The sequence below is a fragment of the Scyliorhinus canicula genome, chromosome 13, assembly GCF_902713615.1.
Source record: "Scyliorhinus canicula chromosome 13, sScyCan1.1, whole genome shotgun sequence".
Taxonomy (NCBI): domain Eukaryota; kingdom Metazoa; phylum Chordata; class Chondrichthyes; order Carcharhiniformes; family Scyliorhinidae; genus Scyliorhinus; species Scyliorhinus canicula.
In genome coordinates, this window is record NC_052158.1 from 30,069,117 (window position 1) to 30,088,952 (window position 19,836).

The 19,836-nt window shown below is 46.0% G+C and overlaps 1 protein-coding gene across 1 annotated transcript in view; it reads left to right on the forward strand.

Moving 5' to 3' along the window:
- The first annotated feature begins 10,695 nt into the window (after positions 1-10,695).
- Positions 10,696-19,836, forward strand: part of LOC119975860 (flotillin-1-like) — a 53,127-nt gene continuing 43,986 nt past the window's right edge. Inside the window, exon 1 of the mRNA XM_038815738.1 lies at positions 10,696-10,895. The gene's annotated coding sequence lies outside the window, so the exon portion shown is untranslated. The remainder of the gene's footprint in view (positions 10,896-19,836) is intronic.

Sequence of the window (19,836 nt, forward strand, 5' to 3'; positions counted from 1 at the left end):
GGTCATGAGGTCAAGAACATTGGCATTGTTCTAAATAAATATTTTGTTTTCATAGAAGAGTGGATTGAAGCAGATATTTGAGTTGAGGAGGAGGCATTTAAAGTACTGGATCAGATAAAGAGAGTGGGAGCAGAAATACTAAAATATTTAGCATCCTTGAAAGTGGATAAATCACCAAGCCGAATTGAGAACATTTTATTCACTGCGAGTGTTCAGCTCTGGAATGCACTGCTTGGAAGTGTGGAGGTAGGTTCAATCGAGGCACTCAAGAGCATTGGATGATTACTTGAATGGAAACAATGTGCAGGGGGTATGGGGAAATGGCACCAATGCCAAACGATGTTCGTTTGGAGAGCCAGAGCAGACATGCTGAGCCAAGTGGCCTCGTTCTGCACCGTAACAATTCTGTGAAATGCATTGCAGGCTGTAAAGAGAAGCCTGTCCTTAGAGTGTCGCTGCGCTGCTCCACCAGGGGTGGCGCTGTGCCTGGAGTGTCATTGCTCTTCTCCACCAGGGGTGGCGCTGTGTCTGGAGTGTCGCTGAGCTTCTCCACCAGGGGTGGCGCTGTGTCTGGAGTGTCACTGCTCTGCCTCCTCAGAGGAGGAGTTTTCAAGGTAGGAGTCGCGGCCCGCAGGTGGGTTACGGGCGAGTGGCAGAAGGGTCACGGCGGCAGGATCGAATTGCTGCTCGTTCCGCCCATCAGCCGCTAGAGCAGAGTTTCCCAACAGCAGCACTCAGAAGCCTGCAGGGAAAATCCTACCTAAAACGTCAATTCAGTCCTCTTCTTAAACAATTACAACGAGGCCAGCTTTGACAGTTAGGAATTCTAGCTTATTGAACCAGATTCATGTTTATCAATTTTGCCCCTTTAATTATTTTAAAGAAGTTCAGCGCACTGTAATTGGTTTTGGGGACAGAGGAGCTGATGGACGTACGTTTATCAGGAAGATCATGCTGAGTGAATGTAGCTCAGGGGAAGCGACCGTGTGTCAACCACTGTAGGTGCGAACAGAACGGGGCTTCATAGCTTAAAGTCTTTCCCTGATTTGTGCTCAGCATTTCTGTCTGTAAATGTGATAAAGCCAACCGCTGGTGAGGTGAAGGGTGTTTAAGGTGGCATTTGGTTAACCGACCAAACTGTAAAAGCACAGGAGGCAACTTCTGTATCGAAGGACAGGATTGACAAGATCATAAATATCATAATCGATTTATCTGTCTATTGATTTAGGGGGAGAGTCACCAATTCTCATTAAATGATCGAGGTGAAATTGCACATTGGCTTGGAGGCAAATTTATATGGTCCTGTAGAAGTCAGGTATTTTAAATACACTTAATATAGGTAAGAAGGCTGTTTAAAGCATAAATATTAAATCCCAGTTTTAAAATGAAAGAAACATACAATTTCCAAACTCAGACCATTAAAAGTCTTAAAGCCGCATCAATCAGTGCTTCGACCCCTGAAAAGGACATTTTTATAGACTGTATTAAATCAATCAGCTGCCGGTTGTTGAGACTAACACAGCCTACACACAAAAAGTTAAGTGAAAGGTTGAATTTATGGCTGATCCAGATGAAAGTATAGATTTAGACCCTTTAGAAGGCAGAAATTTACTCCCTACGACGGTAAAAGGAGGAACTGGGATACCAGATGTTTCTGTTGAAGATATGTTGGGGGATTTTGGTTCTTTCTTTCGTAAACAATTTGACCTATGTGAAACCTCAAGAAAAATTGAATCAAAGTATAATATCCGCAGAGGACAGTGGTCCTTTGATAATATCAAGAGAGCATGGGGAAAAAGCACACGATTGCACAGTGCAGAACATGTTAAATGGTCCCTGGCAATTATGGGACAATTACGCAGACAGCAAGAGATAATTACTAAAAATAAAACTGATCATGAGTATAGGACCACTAAATACCAACTAATTGCAGTTGTTGAAGAATTGCAAGATGCAAAAGCAAAACTTGAATCTGACGATGAAATTAGAACTGATTTGGAAAACAAAATCTCTGAACTCCAGCAGTTGCCTGTTCAAATAGCAGAAGTACAAAATCAAATTTTTGAAGTGGAATCAAAAAACCAACAGCTGCAATCAAAAACTGAGCAAATTGAACTTGAAAAGTACAAGTTAATTGAAGAAAAATGTGTTTGAGAAAAAGAATTGCGAGATGCAGAATTCAGTTTTGAACAGGATGATGCCAAATTCCAACAGTTATCTGTTCAATTAGCAGAATTCCAAAATCAAATTTTTGAAGTGGAATCAAAAACCCAACAGCTGCAATCAAAAACTGAGCAAATTGAACTTGAAAAGTACAAGTTAATTGAAGAAAACTGTGTTTTAGAAAGAGAATTGCGAGATGTAAAATCCAAATTTGAACAGGACGATGAACTTAGAACAGAATTGCAAAACAAAACTTCTAAACTCCAGCAGTTATCTGTTCAAATAGAGTTCCAAGATCAAATTTTTGAAGTAGAGTCAAAATACAAACAGTTGCAATCAAAAACTGATCAAACTGAACTTGAAAATTCCAAGTTAATTGAAGAAAAATATGTTTTAGAAAAAGAATTGCAAGATACGAAAGCAAAACTTGAACATTATGATGAAATTGGAACAGAATTGCAAAACAAAACTTCTAAACTCCAGCAGTTATCTTCTCAAATAGCAGAATTACAAAATCAAATTTTTGAAGTGGAGTCAAAATACCAAAGTTGCAATCAAAAACTGAGAGAATTGAACTTGAAAAGTACAAGGTAATGGAACAAAAATGTGTTTTAGAAAGAGAATTGCAAGATGCAGAATTTCAGCTGGGCACCAGGAATCCAGTCACATTTACAAATTGGGAGTAACCACCTTATTACATGATTTACGTGAAATGCAGAATGATTGTACAAAGGAAGAAAAATGGAAATGGTTAGAATCAGGTATTCAACCGTATGATGATGAAATTTGGAGAGAAGTTCAAACTTGTAAACCAGTCGCACCGCAATCACTAATGCCCTTCTTAGCTCAATAAATTCATTCATGGGGACACATATCACCCCAACAAATGATGGATCGATTCCATAGAAGTTGGTGTGGTAAAGGATTCAAAAAACATGCACAATTGGTAGCAAACCGATGTGTAACCTGTCAAAAGAATAACTTGGGTCCTATAACATCAATGCCTCAATTAAGAGCTCCTGCTCCTGCAGGTCCATTCCAGGACTTACAAGTAGATTACATCACTCTTCCTAAATGTCAACAGTACAATGACGTCCTTGTAATAGTGGATAAATTCTCCAGATGGGTGGAAGCTGCTCCAGCTAGGAGGGACAGCTGCCCATACAGCCAAAGTGCTATGCAAAGACTTTATTCCCAGATGGGGAGTACAAGCTAGCATTGACTCAGACAATGGAACCCACTTTACAGGAGCTGTTTGTAGGGAAGTCTGTAAACTACTAAACATTAACTGGAATTTACACTGTCCTTATCATCCACAATCATCAGGACAAGTGGAACGTATGAATCGAACTTTGAAAGAAAAACTGTCTAAATACAGCCAGGAAGGCATGAATTGGGTCCAAGCTTTGCCAATAGTATTATGCAGCATTAGAGCAACACCAAATAGAACAACAGGCCTGAGCCCTTTTGAAATCATCACAGGCAGACCAATGTCTCTGCCAGGAACTATTGACTTGAGGAAAGCAGACTGTCATTTAATGTGTGATGCTTTGCTGTCTTACTGTCAAAATCTAACAAATGCTGTTAGCTCTGCTTCTCAACAGGTGTTAGCTGCGTGGGGTGATCCTCCGGAGGGTGGACACGACCTGGTGCCCGGTGAAGAAGTGTACGTCAAAAAGCTGCAAAAGGAACCTTTGGGATCAAAGTGGGAAGGTCCTTTCGTAATCCTTCTCACCACCCAATCCGCTGTTAAGTTAAAAGGAAAGAAAAGTTGGGTTCACGCATCGCACGTGAAGCGCGCGTACAAGTAAAATGTTTGCCGCAATTTTAATTTTCAGTTATTTGATTGACTTTGTGAATGTTGTATCAGAAATGAATAAGAACACATTCCTTTACACAGCTAAGATATATGCTGAAAACTTTAACATTTCTAATTGTTGGGTATGCATTGCAACCCCTACTAACTCAGGGGAGGGTATTCCCTTTCTAACTGTTCCCTTTAATGCTTCAGAAACAGCAGAATGGTACATCTATCAAAGTGTCCCTCGCTCTGTGGTGACCCGTTCTGGAGCATATACATGTGAAAATGGGAGGTACCAGGTTGACATCCAAAAATCTAATAACTTATGGAAATCTGCAGGCTATCCACTAAACACCTTTTCAGAATGGCACCAACTTCAATTTAACCCTGACAAAAAACCTCAACATCTTAACCTCCCAATTAATATTAAACAAAAAGGATCAATTTGCCTCATCAGTAAGGACCCTAAAGGGATACCAATGGGTAATAGTAATTGTACTAACTATGTAGATGTTAACACAGCTTTTAAATGTACTAACAACCGCTTAGAAAGAGTTATGCGGTCCTCAAGGATAACAGGCATACCTAACCTCAGAAATAATAAAATATTCGAAGACCAATGGCTCTTAGAATATATTTACTCATATTCTGCTTATAATGGAACTTATTTTATTTGTGATGATAAAGCATATCCCTGGCTCCCAAGATCCTGGTCAGGATCTTGCTATTTAGGATACATGGTACCTGCCATTCGTCATGTGACTAATCTCCTGCATATTTCAGAAATGACTGTTCAAGAAAAAAACGTTCTATCACCTTTAGAGATGCAATTTTTGCTAGAATCATTCCTTTCTATTGGGAAGTAAGGATGGAGAATGAGTTAAATAAAATAACAACCATCATACAAAATGTGGCAGAATACACTGCCACTGCCCTAGACAAAATCTCTGACGAAATGCGAACAATTCGAACCGTGGTATTGCAAAATCGAATGGCACTTCACTATGTGCTAGCCGAAATGTGCGCCCTGATTGGTGCAGAATGTTGCACTTTCATTCCTGATAACTCTGAAGAAGTTAAAGATTTGGTATTACATATCCAAAAAGAAATCAAAAAACTTGATCCATCCCAAGTTCTCTCTCTCTGGGATAGAATTTGCGGGTGGTTTGGACACACAGGAATATCCATAATGAGAATAATCCTATTCTCCTGTGCAGCTGGATTCATCATTTATATGACATACCAATGTGCTACGTGCATCAAAGAACTATTCGCTAAGTGCAGGGGACCAACTGTCAGAATGATTCACACTAACCCTACTGCACCCCCAATTGATGAATTTCAGGTGAAATACTTTTGTTGAAATGTTAACCGTAATATCAATCAATTATTTGTATAATCTATTAATACTGAATCTGTAGCATCAAATTTGACTAATTCATTAATTGTTATTTTGTAATAATGATTCTTTAAGAATTTTAATGATTATTGTTGAAATACTTGTTGCAATGCTAAGTTTCCATTCTATTGTTTAAATCTGCAATGACAATATAAATGAATTATTCTTTGCGCTTTTATCTATCCTATCGCTTTAATGATATCTTTTATCTTATTCTGATATATCTCACTTGATCTTTCGATTTATCAAAGGGGCGACTGTAGAAGTCAGGTATTTTAAATACACTTAATATAGGTAAGAAGGCTGTTTAAAGCATAAATATTAAATCCCAGTTTTAAAATGAAAGAAACATATAATTTCCAAACTCAGACATGAGTTTGGGAAACACAGAACCACTGATAAAAACATCACATTCTTTCAAGGACAGGGGCTAAATCCCATGGGCTGTAAGGTGGAATCATTAAAGGCTCCATTGTTCTGATTTCAGGCCACTTGTGATAACAGCCTGAACCACATTCCATAACGTATGCAAGCCAAAACATTTTAGACTGTGTTAAGATAGTTTCAATTATATTTTCGAAATTATAGTATGATGAGATGACATAACGTCTTAATTGTTGCAGATAAGCAACAATTGGAAGTGGCATTGCATCGTGAGGATGGACGGCTTGTTATCAAATCAAATGTGTTTTGAATATAGCTTAAACCAATTAGGATTATATTGGGGTGTGATCGGATCGCTTAAGACAGATATGAAATAGTATATCCATGGATGATTTGGCCACCAAATGATTTGGCCACCATTTTAGACAGAAAGACAGAAAGACAGAAAGATAGAAAGAGACAGAAAGGGACAGAAAGAGACAGAGAGAAAGAGACAGGAAAGAGACAAAGAGAAGAAAGACAGAAAGAGAGAGAGAGAGAAAGTAAAGGAAGAGAATTAGAAAAGAGTTCTGTATTCCTATTTCATTTTCATACTTTGACTTCAGCCTTTGACTTTTAAAGTTGTGTTCAGGCTATTGTCTCAGAAGATAATTCCTGTGATTCTTTGAAGAAAATCAAATTGTCTACAAACTACCTTTTAAATGAAATTCAAGTTGTAACCAATGAACTTCAAATAAAACAATTCTTATTTGCACCTGACAAGTTTTTAACTTGAATTTCTACTGAGTTTCAGCAATGTCTCAACAACAACCGGTAAATTGAATAAAACTTCACAATCCGAAGATATAACAGGTCCCATCTAAAATTCTGTTCTAATTGCTGAATACAATTGACCATTGGAACTGTTTGGAAAGACCTGCAAATGGGATTCAGACTGTTTTGTGATTCTGCACATATTTGTTTTAAATCTCTCCACCCCACAGACCACAAAAACTATCATTCGCATCTCTCTCTATTTTAATTAAATGCCTGACCACTTGTGCTGATTTCACGTCTGTGAAGGCGGATGTATTCAATCGCACAACTCGGCCAGCTGATATAACTCTCAGCAGTTTCAACACATGGAATATGGAAGGCACCATGTTGCTGAGAAAGGGGAGACAGGATGACTGAATAAGGATATACTGTTACTTTCTCTTACCCTTCATTTTAACTTTGAGCAGCTTTTCCAAGTTCAGTGATTAAAAACCAAATGGCTAAACTTTTCAGATCGATGGACTTCCATCACAGCCATCAAGTGAAATGAAAAATGAAATGAAAATTGCTTATTGTCATAAGTAGGCTTCAAAATAAAGTTACTGTGAAAAGCCCCGAGTCGCCACATTCCGGCACCTGTTCGGGAAGGCTGGTGCAGGAATTGAACCGTGCTGCTGGCCTGTCTTGGTCTGCTTTAAAAGCCAGCTATTTAGCCCTGTGCTAAACCAGCCTCACCAGTGCTGCCTGATCTCTTGACTATTTTCAGTGTTGTCTGTTTTAAATTCAGGTACTTTGAATTCTGGGGGTCCATTAGCTCAATTATCCTCTCCTCACTCAATGTTGAAATAAATTCAACACACCAGGGGCTACTAGATAGTGATTAAGAGCAGGAAAACTAGATGATTTTCTTTCTCTTCTTGTCTTGGAAAAAGAAGCTTTAGTCTTCCAATCATGGCCTAGACTCAGGGAAAATTGGGGAGGCGAACGGGACGTGGATTTCGAAGGTCGGCCCGTTGGCAAAAGTGGGTCGCTGGAAAAAAAGTTTGAAAAACTCTGCCTTAGAGTGTCAGTGCTCTTCTCCACCAGGGCTGGTGCAGTGCCTGGAGATAAAGGAGGGAGGAACGTACCCAACGTCTCCCTCATCCTGATGGCCACCTTTGTGTGCAGCTGCATCAAGCTGTGCATGGGCCCCCAGTATGCAAACACCAAGTGTCATGACATACTGAGGTTCTACCTGTCCCCGGTGTTAAGAAGGATGGGCCTGGCCTCATTGCCGCGGAACACTCCAAGTAGTTGGACCGTGCCGTACCACCTGTCCCTTGTGGAAAATTTTTTGAAGAAAAACACCGTTGACCACAAGGCAATGAAGCAGTGGTCAGCACGTAATGTCCTCGAGGCCCTCAGGGAAAAGGAGACTATGCAGGAGGTTGGAAGGTTCCCTGAGCCGACTGTCAGAGTCATCTGGCAGAATGCCTCATCACCAGAACTTTCAAACAAGCACCAAGACCTAGCTTGGCTGGTGGTGAGACGGGCCATCCCTGTCAGATTCTTCATGTACACCCGAAGGCTCAGCACTGTTGCACGCTGACCTTGGAGTGGCTGTGGGGGAAATGAGACGGTCACGCACCTCCTTGTGGAATGTGCCTTTGCAAAGGTCTGGAGAGAGATGCAGTGGTATTTGTCAAGGTTCATCCCGAGAATCTCTGTGACACACACCGAGACAAACATCAACTGCTGCTGGAAGATCATCAACTCGGTGAAAGACACTCTTTGGTCTGCCCGTAACTTGCTGATCTTCCAGTGCAAAGAATTGTCCTCGACCGAGTGTTGCAGACTGGCACATTCCAAGGTCCAGGACTACGTGCTGAGGGACGCACTCAAGCTTGGGGCAGCTGCCTCCAAGGCGCAATGGAGAAAGACCACTGTGTAAGGCCTTCCAACAAATGTACACAAAAAGGTAACAGTGTAAAACCCCTCGGTCTGGGTCTTCAACACTCCAATGTATAAAAGAAACATAAATATTCAAGAAAGAATTGTAACGTAAAGAGGGATATGTGTGCAATATCATCCCAATTGAATGGAAGAAAGACAAGTGAATGTGTAACTTTGATGGAAATGTACAGTCAAGACAATTTGAAATGTTTTGTAATGTTTATTAGCGATTTGATGAACAAAGTATATTTTTTGAAAAAAAAAGTCCCTGCTCTTCCCCACCAGGTTTGTCGCTGTGCATCAAGTATTATTGCTCTTCCACACCAGGTGTAGCGTTGTGCCCAGAGTGTCACTGCTCTTCCCCACCAGGGGTGATGCTGTGCCTAATGTCTATGCTCTTCCACATCATGGGTGGTGCTGTACCTGGAGTGTCACTGCTCTTCCCCGCCAGGGGTGGCGCAGTGCTGAGTGTCACTAGTCGCGATTCTCCAATCGGGAGACAAAGTCTCGACGCCGGAGTGAAAACCGGAGTGTTTCACTCCGGTGTCGGAGGCCGCTCCTCACCCCTTATTCTCCCACCCTTGGGGGGCTAGGAGCGGCGGCGCGTCATTTACACGTGCCGGGCCTTGGTGCCGCGTAAATGATGTCACCCGCGCATGTGCAGGTTGGCCGGTGCCAACCCGCGCATGCGCGGTTGCCGTCCTCCCCGCGGACGCCCCGCAAGAAATGTCGGAGTGATCTTGCGGGGCGGCGGAGGAAAGGAGGTCCTCCTTCAGAGAGGCTGGACCGTCGATCGGTGGGCACCGATCGCGGGCCAGACCCCTTTTGAGCTCCCTTTTGTGCTGGATCCCCCCTCCCCCCCGCCACAGGCCACCCCCAGCGTTCCCACGCTGTTCCCGCCGGTAGCGATCAGGTGTGGACGGCGCCGGCGGGAACATGACGTATTTGGCAGGCCGCTCGGCCCATTCGAGCCAGAGAATTGGCCCGTGACAAATGGCGAGCGGCGATTCTCCGAGCGGCCAGTCGTAAATCTCGCCGCGCCAGTTTGGGGGGTTGGGAGAATCGCGTGCGGGTGCCGGGGCGGCGTGGCGGGACTTGCCCGGCGCCCCGGCGATTCTCCCACCCGGCGTGGGGGGGGGGGGGGAGAATTGCACCCACTGCTTCCCACTCGGTGTAGCGTTGTGCCCAGTGTCACTGCTCTTCCGCACCAGGCGTTGCGCTGTGCTTTGAGTGCCACTGCTCTTCCCCACCAGGTGTGGCGCTGTACATGGAGTGTCACTGCCCTTCCCCGCCAGGAATGGCGCTGTGCCTAGTGTCACTACTCTTCCCCAGCAGGGGTGGCGCTGTCTAATGTCTATGCTCTTCCACACCAGAAGTGGCGCTGTGCCTAGTGTCACTGCTCTTCCCCACCATAAGTGGCGCTGTGCCTAGTGTCACTGCTCTTCCCCACCAGTGATGGCGCTGTACCTGGAGTGTCACTGTTCTTCCCCGCCAGGTGCAACTCTGTGCCTAGAGTGTCACTGCATTTATAGAAAACGTTGGGAAATCTACAAAGGTTTGGCCGCATCTGTGGACAGCGAACAGACTAATTTTTCGAGCCTGATGACTCTCACGTCTGTTTTGTTTCAGATTCCAGCATCTGCAGCAATTTATTTTTAAGTGTCACAGCTCTTCCCCGCCAGGGGTGGGGCTGTGCCTGGAGGGTCGCTGAATTTCCTGGCGCTGCAACAAAAACGAAATATACAGGAAAACTTCAGCAAGTCTGGCAGTATTTGTGGAGAGAGCAACCAAATTAACGTTTCTAGTCTAATATGACTTCTTCAAAAGTGGCTCCGCTATGCTTGGAGAAGGGGCTCTGTGACTGGAGGAGCTATCTCCCCGCCGTGGGTGACGCTGGAGAACCGGCTCATCCGGGTGGCGCTGTTGTTGGACGAACGGCTCCTACCCACCAGTGATAACGCTGTGACTGGAGGACCCCAACTCAACCCTGCCAGGGGTGGCGCTGTGAGTAGTGCTCCTCCCCTCCAGAGGTGGCGCTGTGCAAGGAAGCACCGGTGACTCCCCAGCCAGCGGAGAGCATCGGTGTTCATCCACTCTCGGGGCGACGCTGTGTGAGGTGATCGTCCCCTCCACGCCAGGGGTGGCGCTGTAACTGGAGTCTCAGTGCGCTTACCCTCCCGGGCGGAGCTGTTGTGCGGGAGCACCTGGAACATCCCGTCAGCAGTGGCGCTGTAGTGTCGGTGCTCCTCCCCGCCAGTAATGGCGCTATGCCGGGAGGAGCGGGTAGCTCCCTGCCAGGGGTGGCGCTGTGTCTGGAGGAGTAGCTTGGCGGCTTGTTGCAGCTGAAGTTTGGGTGTGTCTGTCAGTCCGTGACTGCAGGGACGGGAGCCGGGGAGTAAACAGAGCCAAGGAACTAACCGGAGCTGGAAGAGTGGCAGTAGGAGCAACTGGTGGAGCAGGGTGAGTGGAGACACAACAGAGACACCAGGAATATAGTAACTAGCGATTGGGATTTGAACCTGAACTTGGGCCTTTTTACACCAGAGCAGCCTTGGAGCTGAGGAGCCAGGAATGGGGGCTGGGCTCACAACATTGCACAACAAGTCAGGGAGCAAATGCTGTGAGGAAAGAGCAGCCTGTGTGTGTGAGAGAGAAGAAAGTGCCACTCAGGCAGTGAATGTCCTGACTGTTAACAAATTAGATACTGTTAACAGATTGGGTTGTGAGTGATATTTACAATGTTTAACAGTCCTTTTGGTTATTTTTTTTTGCTTGGCTGTGAATTCTCATGGCAGGAATGATAGTGCTTCTCGTGGCGTCAGGGCTACTGCACTCCTCCCTGCCAGTGATGCAAGGGAAATAGAGAGCAGTTCGAGCAGGAGGTGGGGAGAGATAGTGGTGAAAACTGCTGCCTGCAGCGGTCTTTGTGGGGGTGGGGGGGTGGGGGGGGTCGTGGTTTGCACCGAGAATGGCTCCGGCAGGTGGGAGTGGAAGGGGACAAAGGGAGAAAAAGATTTCCAGGGTCTTTGGGGAAACGTCAGGCATGTGGTGCTGACTTGAGTTGCTTTTGCGGAGATCACAGCACAGGCATAGAACATAGAACATAGAACAGTACAGCACAGAACAGGCCCTTCGGCCCTCGATGTTGTGCCGAACAATGATCACCCCACTTAAACCCACGTAACCTGTATACCCGTAACCCAACAATCCGCCCATTATCCTTACACTACGGGCAATTTAGCATGGCCAATCCACCTAACCCGCACATCTTTGGACTGTGGGAGGAAACCGGAGCACCCGGAGGAAACCCACGCGCACACGGGGAGGACGTGCAGACTCCACACAGACAGTGACCCAGCCGGGAATCGAACCTGGGACCCTGGAGCTGTGAAGCATTGATGCTAACCACCATGCTACCGTGAGGCATGATGGGCTAAATGGCTTGTTTCTTTTTTGTGGACATTCATTGATTCTGTGCATGTCAAGAGTCAGAAGAATGGTTTGGGCAATGGAAGTCCAGGAGGTTGCTTGGATGAGGTGAAGGGAACCAGGATATTGAGGGCCAGGACTGAGTTAGCACTTTACCATTTTGGAGAGTTGGGTGCTGGCAGGTCCGTTGCGAATAAACAGTTTTACATCTTTGCACTTTATTTAAAAATCTGAGAAGTTATGGGTCAAGACATGGGCTAAACGAGGGAAAGATGTTTGTTTCACCGAAAGAGCTGGAATTGCAGACAGGTGGCCAGTGGTTAGCACTGTTGACTTTTACCACTAGGGACCTGGATTCAATTCTGGCATTAGGTGACTGTTGTGTGGAGTTTGCACGTTCTCCTCGTGCCTACGTGGGTTTCCTCCAGGTGCTCCGGTTTCCTCCCACAGTCAAAAGGTGTGCAGGTTAGGTGGCTTGGCCATGCTAAAAAATTGTCCCTTAGTATGCAGGTTAGGTGGGGTTAACGGGGATAGGGCAGGGCAGTGGGCCGAGATAGGATGCTCTTTCGGAGGGTCGGTTTGGACTCGATGGGTCGAATGGCCTCCTCTGCACTGTAGGGATTCTATGAGTTTATGATTCTTGGTTGTAAGCGGGGTCACCCAGGGCATTGCACCACTGATGGTGCAATTCTGTTTGTGGGTAGCAACGGCAGATTGCAGGAGCTGTTCTGTTGAGCTCTTGGTCTGTAAATTGGGAGAAGAATGTGAGATTCTAAAAATCAGAGGGAAGAGTGGTGCATTTCTCTCCATGAAGTTTTGAGAGAATTACAGGTAAATGAGCAGGGAAAACCGTTGTGCCACCGGTGAGATACAGTTTTCACAAAAGCGTGCCACAGCACTGTGGTCAGAGTGTAGGGCTGACGATTGCGGGAGTTGTTGAGGTGGGTAGCGTAGATCCATTCAAGGGACAGCTACATGTACCAGAGGGAGAAAAGAATCAAAGGATAGGTTAGTGGAATGAGATCTTATGTGAATTAAAGACAATATAATGGACCTTTGGGGTTCTCTGGCCTGTTTCTGTGCAGCACGTACACCTCGTGATACTTTGTATTGGTGTCACAATTTTGAGCTTGACTCCGGCTGTGCTTCCACCGAGTATACACGCTCCATCACCAACACTGCCAGTCTCCGCTCGACTTGGCTCATCCGCGTCTCTGTAACCTCGCAATTCCGGGGCTCCCACGAAAAGCAAAATATTGCAGATGTTGGAAATCTGAAACATAAAACAGAAAATGCTGGAAATGCTCAGCAGGTCAGGCAGCACCTGTGGAGAGAAGAACAGAGTTGACATTTCAGGCCAGCTCATTTGAAAGTCACGGCCTGAAACGTTAACTCTGTTTCTAGGGCAGCGCGGTGGCGCAGTGATTAGCATTGCTGCCTATGGCGCTGAGGACCTGGGTTTGAATCCCGGCCCTGGGTCACTGTCCGTGTGGAGTTTGCGCGTTCTCCCCGTCTGTGTGGGTTTCACCCCCACAACCCAAAGATGTGTAGGTTAGGTGATTTGCCACGCTAAGTTTCCCCTTAATTGGAAAAAATAATTGGGTCCTCTAAATTTATTTTAAAAAAACTCAGTTTCTTTCTTTTTCAGCATTTCATTTGCCGATTCGCGAGCTTCCTTCGACTCCTTTTGACTCCCACCTTGCACCCTCCTGAAAGACCGAGCATGTCCAAAGTCCTGCTGTCCGTGTCCTGATTCGTACCATGTCCTGTTCACCTCCACCCCCTTCATGTTTGCTGGTCTGTACATTGGCAAATCCTCAATTCTCACCCTTTGGCATTCAAATATTGCGCTGGCCCCACCCCAAGCTCGTGTGACCTCCGGGGATCCCAGTGCTCTTCCAGTTCTGCTCTCCTGCAGAGCCCTGGAATTGTCATTGCTTCGTTGTTGGCGATCTCCTTCAGCCGCATGGGCCCTGAGCTCTGGAATTTGCTTCCTGAACCCCTGGGTCTCTCGGCCTCGCTTTCCTCCTTCAATGCACTCCTTAACATCTCTCACCATGACTATGCTTTTGGTCATCTGCCTGGATATTCAGCAGTGCTTGAGGTTAATCTGGCATTTAGTGCCCTTCCACAAGGTAGTGCAGAAAGTAAGCTGTGAGACAGCACGGTTGCTGAGAGTGTAGGAGCAAAGTCCAGTCAAGTTTATAAGAAGGATGCCTGATGTAGATATTTACTCTTGTGAAAAGCCTCTGCTGTTTTAAACAAATATACTGAGTGCAAGAGAAAAGAAGAATTTGGGGTGATGATGTGAGAAATGAATGAATGAGGAGTGAGGGAGGGTTGCGAGATGTTCAAAGGCGCAAAGTAAGGACTGGGGCCTAGAAGCAAAAAAACATCGAGGAGGCCCGCCTACAGATGTGGATAGGGTTGCTAACCATCCAGGGTTCTCCTGGAATTGAAGATCAATCTCCGGGACATGGCTGCGTGCAATCTTCGAGAAAAATCATCAGGTCATTCGGGGGGAAAAAATACTTTCTGTCATTTTGTTTTTAACGTTCCTCTTTGCAAGATGTAAACATGTTTGAAAACGGGGGTGCAAAAAAGTTGTTGGGCAATAGTCAAGCATTGTGCAATTGGGAAATTAGTCTTTCTGCTTTCCAATTGGCGCTAAGAAGGTGGTCAGTCACAAGGATGGATGTGCTGCCCGACTAATGGCTGAAGCGTGGGGGCAAGTTGTGTGATTAAAGCTCCAGGAATACCTCTCATCACAGTTGGCAACCCTAGGATACCAAGAGGCTTAGGGGGAAGAGAGGACGCACAGAGAGGCTGAAGGGAAGACCTAGAAGGGGAAAAGATGGCAAATTTTAAGAAGTAAATAGAGCCATCGAGTCCATACAGTACAGTAGGAGGCCATTCATCCCATCAAGTCTGCTCTGACACACTGAAAGAGCACTTCACCTAGATCCACACCCCGCCCTAACCCTGTGCATTTATCATGGCACATTCTAACCTGCACATCCCTGGACACTAAGGAGCAATTTAGCATGGCCAATCCACCTTACCTGCACATGGGGAGGGAAGCCGGACCACCCGGAGGAAACCCACGCAGATATGGGGAGAACATGCAAACTCCACAGTGACGTGCCAGGCCGGAATGGAGCCCGAGTTCCTGACCCAAAGACAGCAGTGCTAACCACTGTGCCACCCTATAATTGGCTTTGTTGCTAAATTTGACTTGAGACCCGCCTTTGGATGCGCCCTGGGATGATAATGGCCAAATGCAAATACAAACTGTGAGCTGTCTGAAGTGGCTTTGCATCCTTTCAGTGTGGGGGTTACATGTAAAACCCCAGGAATGCATTTAAAAAAAAAATGTAGTGAATTGGTTCAGGAAGTGGGGCTAGATTGTGAAAGTACTGCGTGACTTTCTTCTGGAAAATTTAACTGCTTTTGCATTGTTTCTCAATATTCAAACAGTTAAAATGTGCAACCTTTAGGATTGAGAGCACAACCCTCCCCACACCCTGGTTAACAGATCTTTTAATATCATTCCAGGAAAACGTGATGACCCTTTTAAATTTATATATAACACCTAAAATAGGAGCAAAAGTGGACAATTTGGTCCCTGGAGCATGCTCTGCCATTTCATAGAAACATACATGGAAAATAGAGGCTGGAGCAGGCCATCCGGCCCTTTGAGCCTGCTCTAATATTCATGATGATAATGTCTGATCATCTATTTCAATATCCTCATCTCCCCCACCCCTCCCCCAGACCCCTTGAGCCTCAAGAGCTATATCTAATTCCTTCTTGAAATTTTGCAATATTTTCACCTCAACAATTTTCTGTGGCAGCGGATTGCACAGACTCGCCACTCTTTGGGTGAAGAAATTTCTCCTCCCCTCAGTCCTAAAAGATTTGCCCCTTATCCTCAAACTATGACCCCCAGTTGTGGACTCCCCCACCATCGGAAACATTCTATCTGAAATAGAAATACACATAGAAAATTCAATAAGGTCCCGGCTGATTTGAGTTTCAAGTTCTACGTCCCCATTATCATAGAATTCTAATAGAATTTACAGTGCAGAAGTAGGCCATTCGGCCCATCGAGTCTGCACCGGCTCCTGGAAAGAGCACCCTACCCAATGTCAACACTTCCACCCTATCCCCATAACCCAGTAACCCCACCCAACACTAAGGGCAATTTTGGACACTATGGGCAATTAATCATGGCCAATCCACCTAACCTGCACATCTTTGGACTGGAGCACCTGGAGGAAACCCACGCACACACTGGGAGGATGTGCAGACTCCGCAGACAGTGACCCAAGCCGGAATCGAACCTGGGACCCTGGAGCTGTGAAGCAATTGTGCTATCCACAATGCTACCGTGCTGCCCGACAACCTTTGATTGTCTTTCCTCATAAGGCAACCCGCTCATTCCAGGTATCAATCCGGGAAACCGCTGGACCACCTCCAATGGATTCACATCCTTCCTTAAATAAGGAGGCCAAAACTGCACAGTATTCAACATGTGGGCTCACCAATGCCCTGTATATCTGAAACTTTTATCTTCAATTCCTCTCGTAAAAAATGAATGATGTAAAGTATTCTGTCTATTTGAGACAAAGCAGTAAATGTTGGAAACAGTGCTGTTTTAATAAGAGATGTTTTAAGTGGAACCTAATGGCTAGGCCAGCAGTTATTACCCATCCCTAATTGCCCCCTTGAGAAGGTGGTCGTGATTGTTTCCAAATTACACTCTGTATTGGACTAGTTTGCTTTGTCCCAGACTCCCTAACAACCAAATTAGTTTCACTCGATTAGTTCCCATTAAAATCTTGGGAACTTTGACCACACCGCCCCTTAACTTTCTAACATTTTGGCCCTAGTTTGTGCAATGATGCTTCACCGATACTTTCTCCAGGGAAACTGGGCTATGAATGCTAACCTTGTCAGCAATGCCCACATCCCATAAATGAACGCAGTCGGGGGCAACAAAGCTTTCCTCGTTATTTAACCATCAGAGTCCATTCTGAATTTGATCATTATAAAGTTGACATTTCCTCCAAAGCCGATACAGGGCGGTGCCCAGAGCTATTCAGAGTACTTCAGCTCCTGGATGTAAATAAATGACACTCGGATGATATTAGTCCTAATTGTTAATGCATTGTTGTCCCTTGGTGCTCGACTCCTCTGCTGAAAGTGCTTGCACTTTCTCCTTCACCCCTCCGTAGCCCCTCGAGATGATGTGGAGATTTTTCCTCGCCACCAATTAACTCCCAAGTTCCTTTTTGACTGCCGAGTGAGTGATGCGACTGCCCTAAGTAGCACTGACCAGGACGATCCCAGTGCTGTGGGGAGCTGAGTTTGACATGGAAGGACAACTTAATTGCAAGCAGTCGCTTGGGTAGTGCAGAACATGGAAGATTGCTGAAAAGAAAGAAGTGTTTTCAAAGCTTTGTGTTGTGCACTCAATAAAACAAATGCAAGAATGCCAAATTTCAAACTCTCACAACAACATATTCTGCAGGAGTAAAGGCAGCAGGGTAGCATGGTGGTTAGCATAAATGCTTCACAGCTCCAGGGTCCCAGGTTCGGTTCCCGGCTGGGTCACTGTCTGTGTGGAGTCTGCACGTCCTCCCCCTGTGTGCGTGGGTTTCCTCCGGGTGCTCCGGTTTCCTCCCACAGTCCAAAGATGTGCGGGTTAGGTGGATTGGCCATGCTAAATTGCGCGTAGTGTACTAATAAAAGTAGGGTTAAGGAGGAGGTTGTTGGGTTACGGGTATAGGGTGGATACGTGGGTTTGAGTAGGGTGATCATGGCTCGGCACAACATTGAGGGCCGAAGGGCCTGTTCTGTGCTGTACTGTTCTATGTTCTCTATGTTCTATGATTGGCAAGTTGGCTCTGATTGGCCATGATGAACCAGTCAACACCCCTTTCTCCTGTCGTATAAATTATTGTGAGAGTTTAAAATTTGACGTACTTTCATTTGTCCTGATTTTGTGCAGGACAAAAAACTTTGATACCATGTCTCTTTTTCAGCAACAGGCAATTCTCCTGGCCTCGGCACGACTGTAGCTCGGGGGTATTAGCCCTTTCCTGATCACTTGCGAAGGAGCCTGGCGCAAAAATGAACGCTTGGTGATTTGGGGCATGCGAGGGCAGAATGGAGGATGCCGAGTCAAATAGGTGGTGGTGCAAAGTACTGAGGCTTGTCAATAGGACCGGCTACTAGTTTGTTGGGCTGCGGGGGGGGGGGGGGGGAGGGGAGGGGGGGGGGGAAATAGAGCAAATGTTGACCAGTGCCCGTGAAAGGGTGTCATGTGAAGCAGTCAGCTTATTCCTCTTTAGGTGAGATGGAGAGATGCAAAATAGCCTCCACCCTTGTTACCCAAGAGCCTGCCAGACCTTTGAAAGTTTCAGTCTGTCAGTACTCAGGTGGACAGGAGAGGCTGGCGTCGCCTTTGGGTGTCAGCTGTGGCTCGGCTGAGTAACAACACTCAACTCTGGGTCAAGTGGGCGTAGAGTCGAAGCCCAGCTTCACAGAGAATTGTGCTGTCTTTAGGGTAAGCCCTGTCATGAGGGCCGAAAATGTCCCATGCCGCCATTTCGCAGATTCAGCAGCTCCGGAGCTCTGGGAATACTAATCCCCAGGCAACTCTTCCTCAAAAGCAAAGTGGTTATCCTTTCATGGTCACATTGCTAATTTTGGGATCTTGCTGTGCTCCAAGCTGGTTGTGGAGTCTGCCCCATTACAGCAGTAACTACACTCGGTGCCAAATTGGCTGTAAAGCAAGTCAATATGTCCTGGTGGTGGGAAGGGCGCTATAAAAATGCAAGTCGTTCTCATGGAACTTTTTAGTTGTAATGTGGAGATGCTGATGGATCCAATTGTGGGCTGTTCCCCTTCAATTAGCAGCTCCTCTTTCTCTGTGTTGCGACCGAAAGCTCTCACGGATCGAATTACAGACATATCTCTGGACACTCCCTCTCGCAAAGAATGTTCCATTGAGAAACCCTGGGGAAGGCCAAAACAAATGCAAGAATGCCAGATTTCAAACTCTCACAACAACATATTCTGCAGGAGTAAAGGATTGGCAAGTTGGCTCTGATTGGTCATGATGAACCAGTCAACACCCCTTTCTCCTGTCGTATAAATTATTGTGAGAGTTTAAAATTTGACGTACTTTCATTTGTCTTGATTTTGTGCAGGACAAAAAACTTTGATACCATGTCTCTTTTTCAGCAAGAGGCAATTCTCCTGGCCTCGGTACGACTGTAGCTCGGGGGTATTAGCCCTTTCCTAATCACTTGCGAAGGAGCCTGGTGCAAAAATGAACGCTTGGTGATTTGGGGCATGCGAGGGCAGAATGGAGGATGCCGAGTCAAATAGGTGGTGGTGCACAGTACTGAGGCTTGTCAATAGGACCGGCTACTAGTTTGTTGGGGTGTGGGGGGGGAGGGGAGGGGAGGGGGGAAAATAGAGCAAATGTTGACCAGTGCCCGTGAAAGGGTGTCATGCGAAGCAGTCAGCTTATTCCTCTTTAGGTGAGATGGAGAGATGCAAATAGCCTCCACCCTTGTTACCCAAGAGCCTGCCAGACCTTTGAAAGTTTCAGTCTGTCAGTACTCAGGTGGACAGGAGAGGCTGGCGTCGCCTTTGGGTGTCAGCTGTGGCTCGGCTGAGTAACAACACTCAACTCTGGGTCAAGTGGGCGTAGAGTCGAAGCCCAGCTTCACAGAGAATTGTGCTGTCTTTAGGGTAAGCCCTGTCATGAGGGCCGAAAATGTCCCACGGCCGCCATTTCGCAGATTCAGCAGCTCCGGGAATACTAATCCCCCAGGCAACTCTTCCTCAAAGGCAAAGTGGTTATCCTTTCATGGTCACATTGCTAATTTTGGGATCTTGCTGTGCTCCAAGCTGGTTGCGGAGTCTGCCCCATTACAGCAGTAACTACACTCGGTGC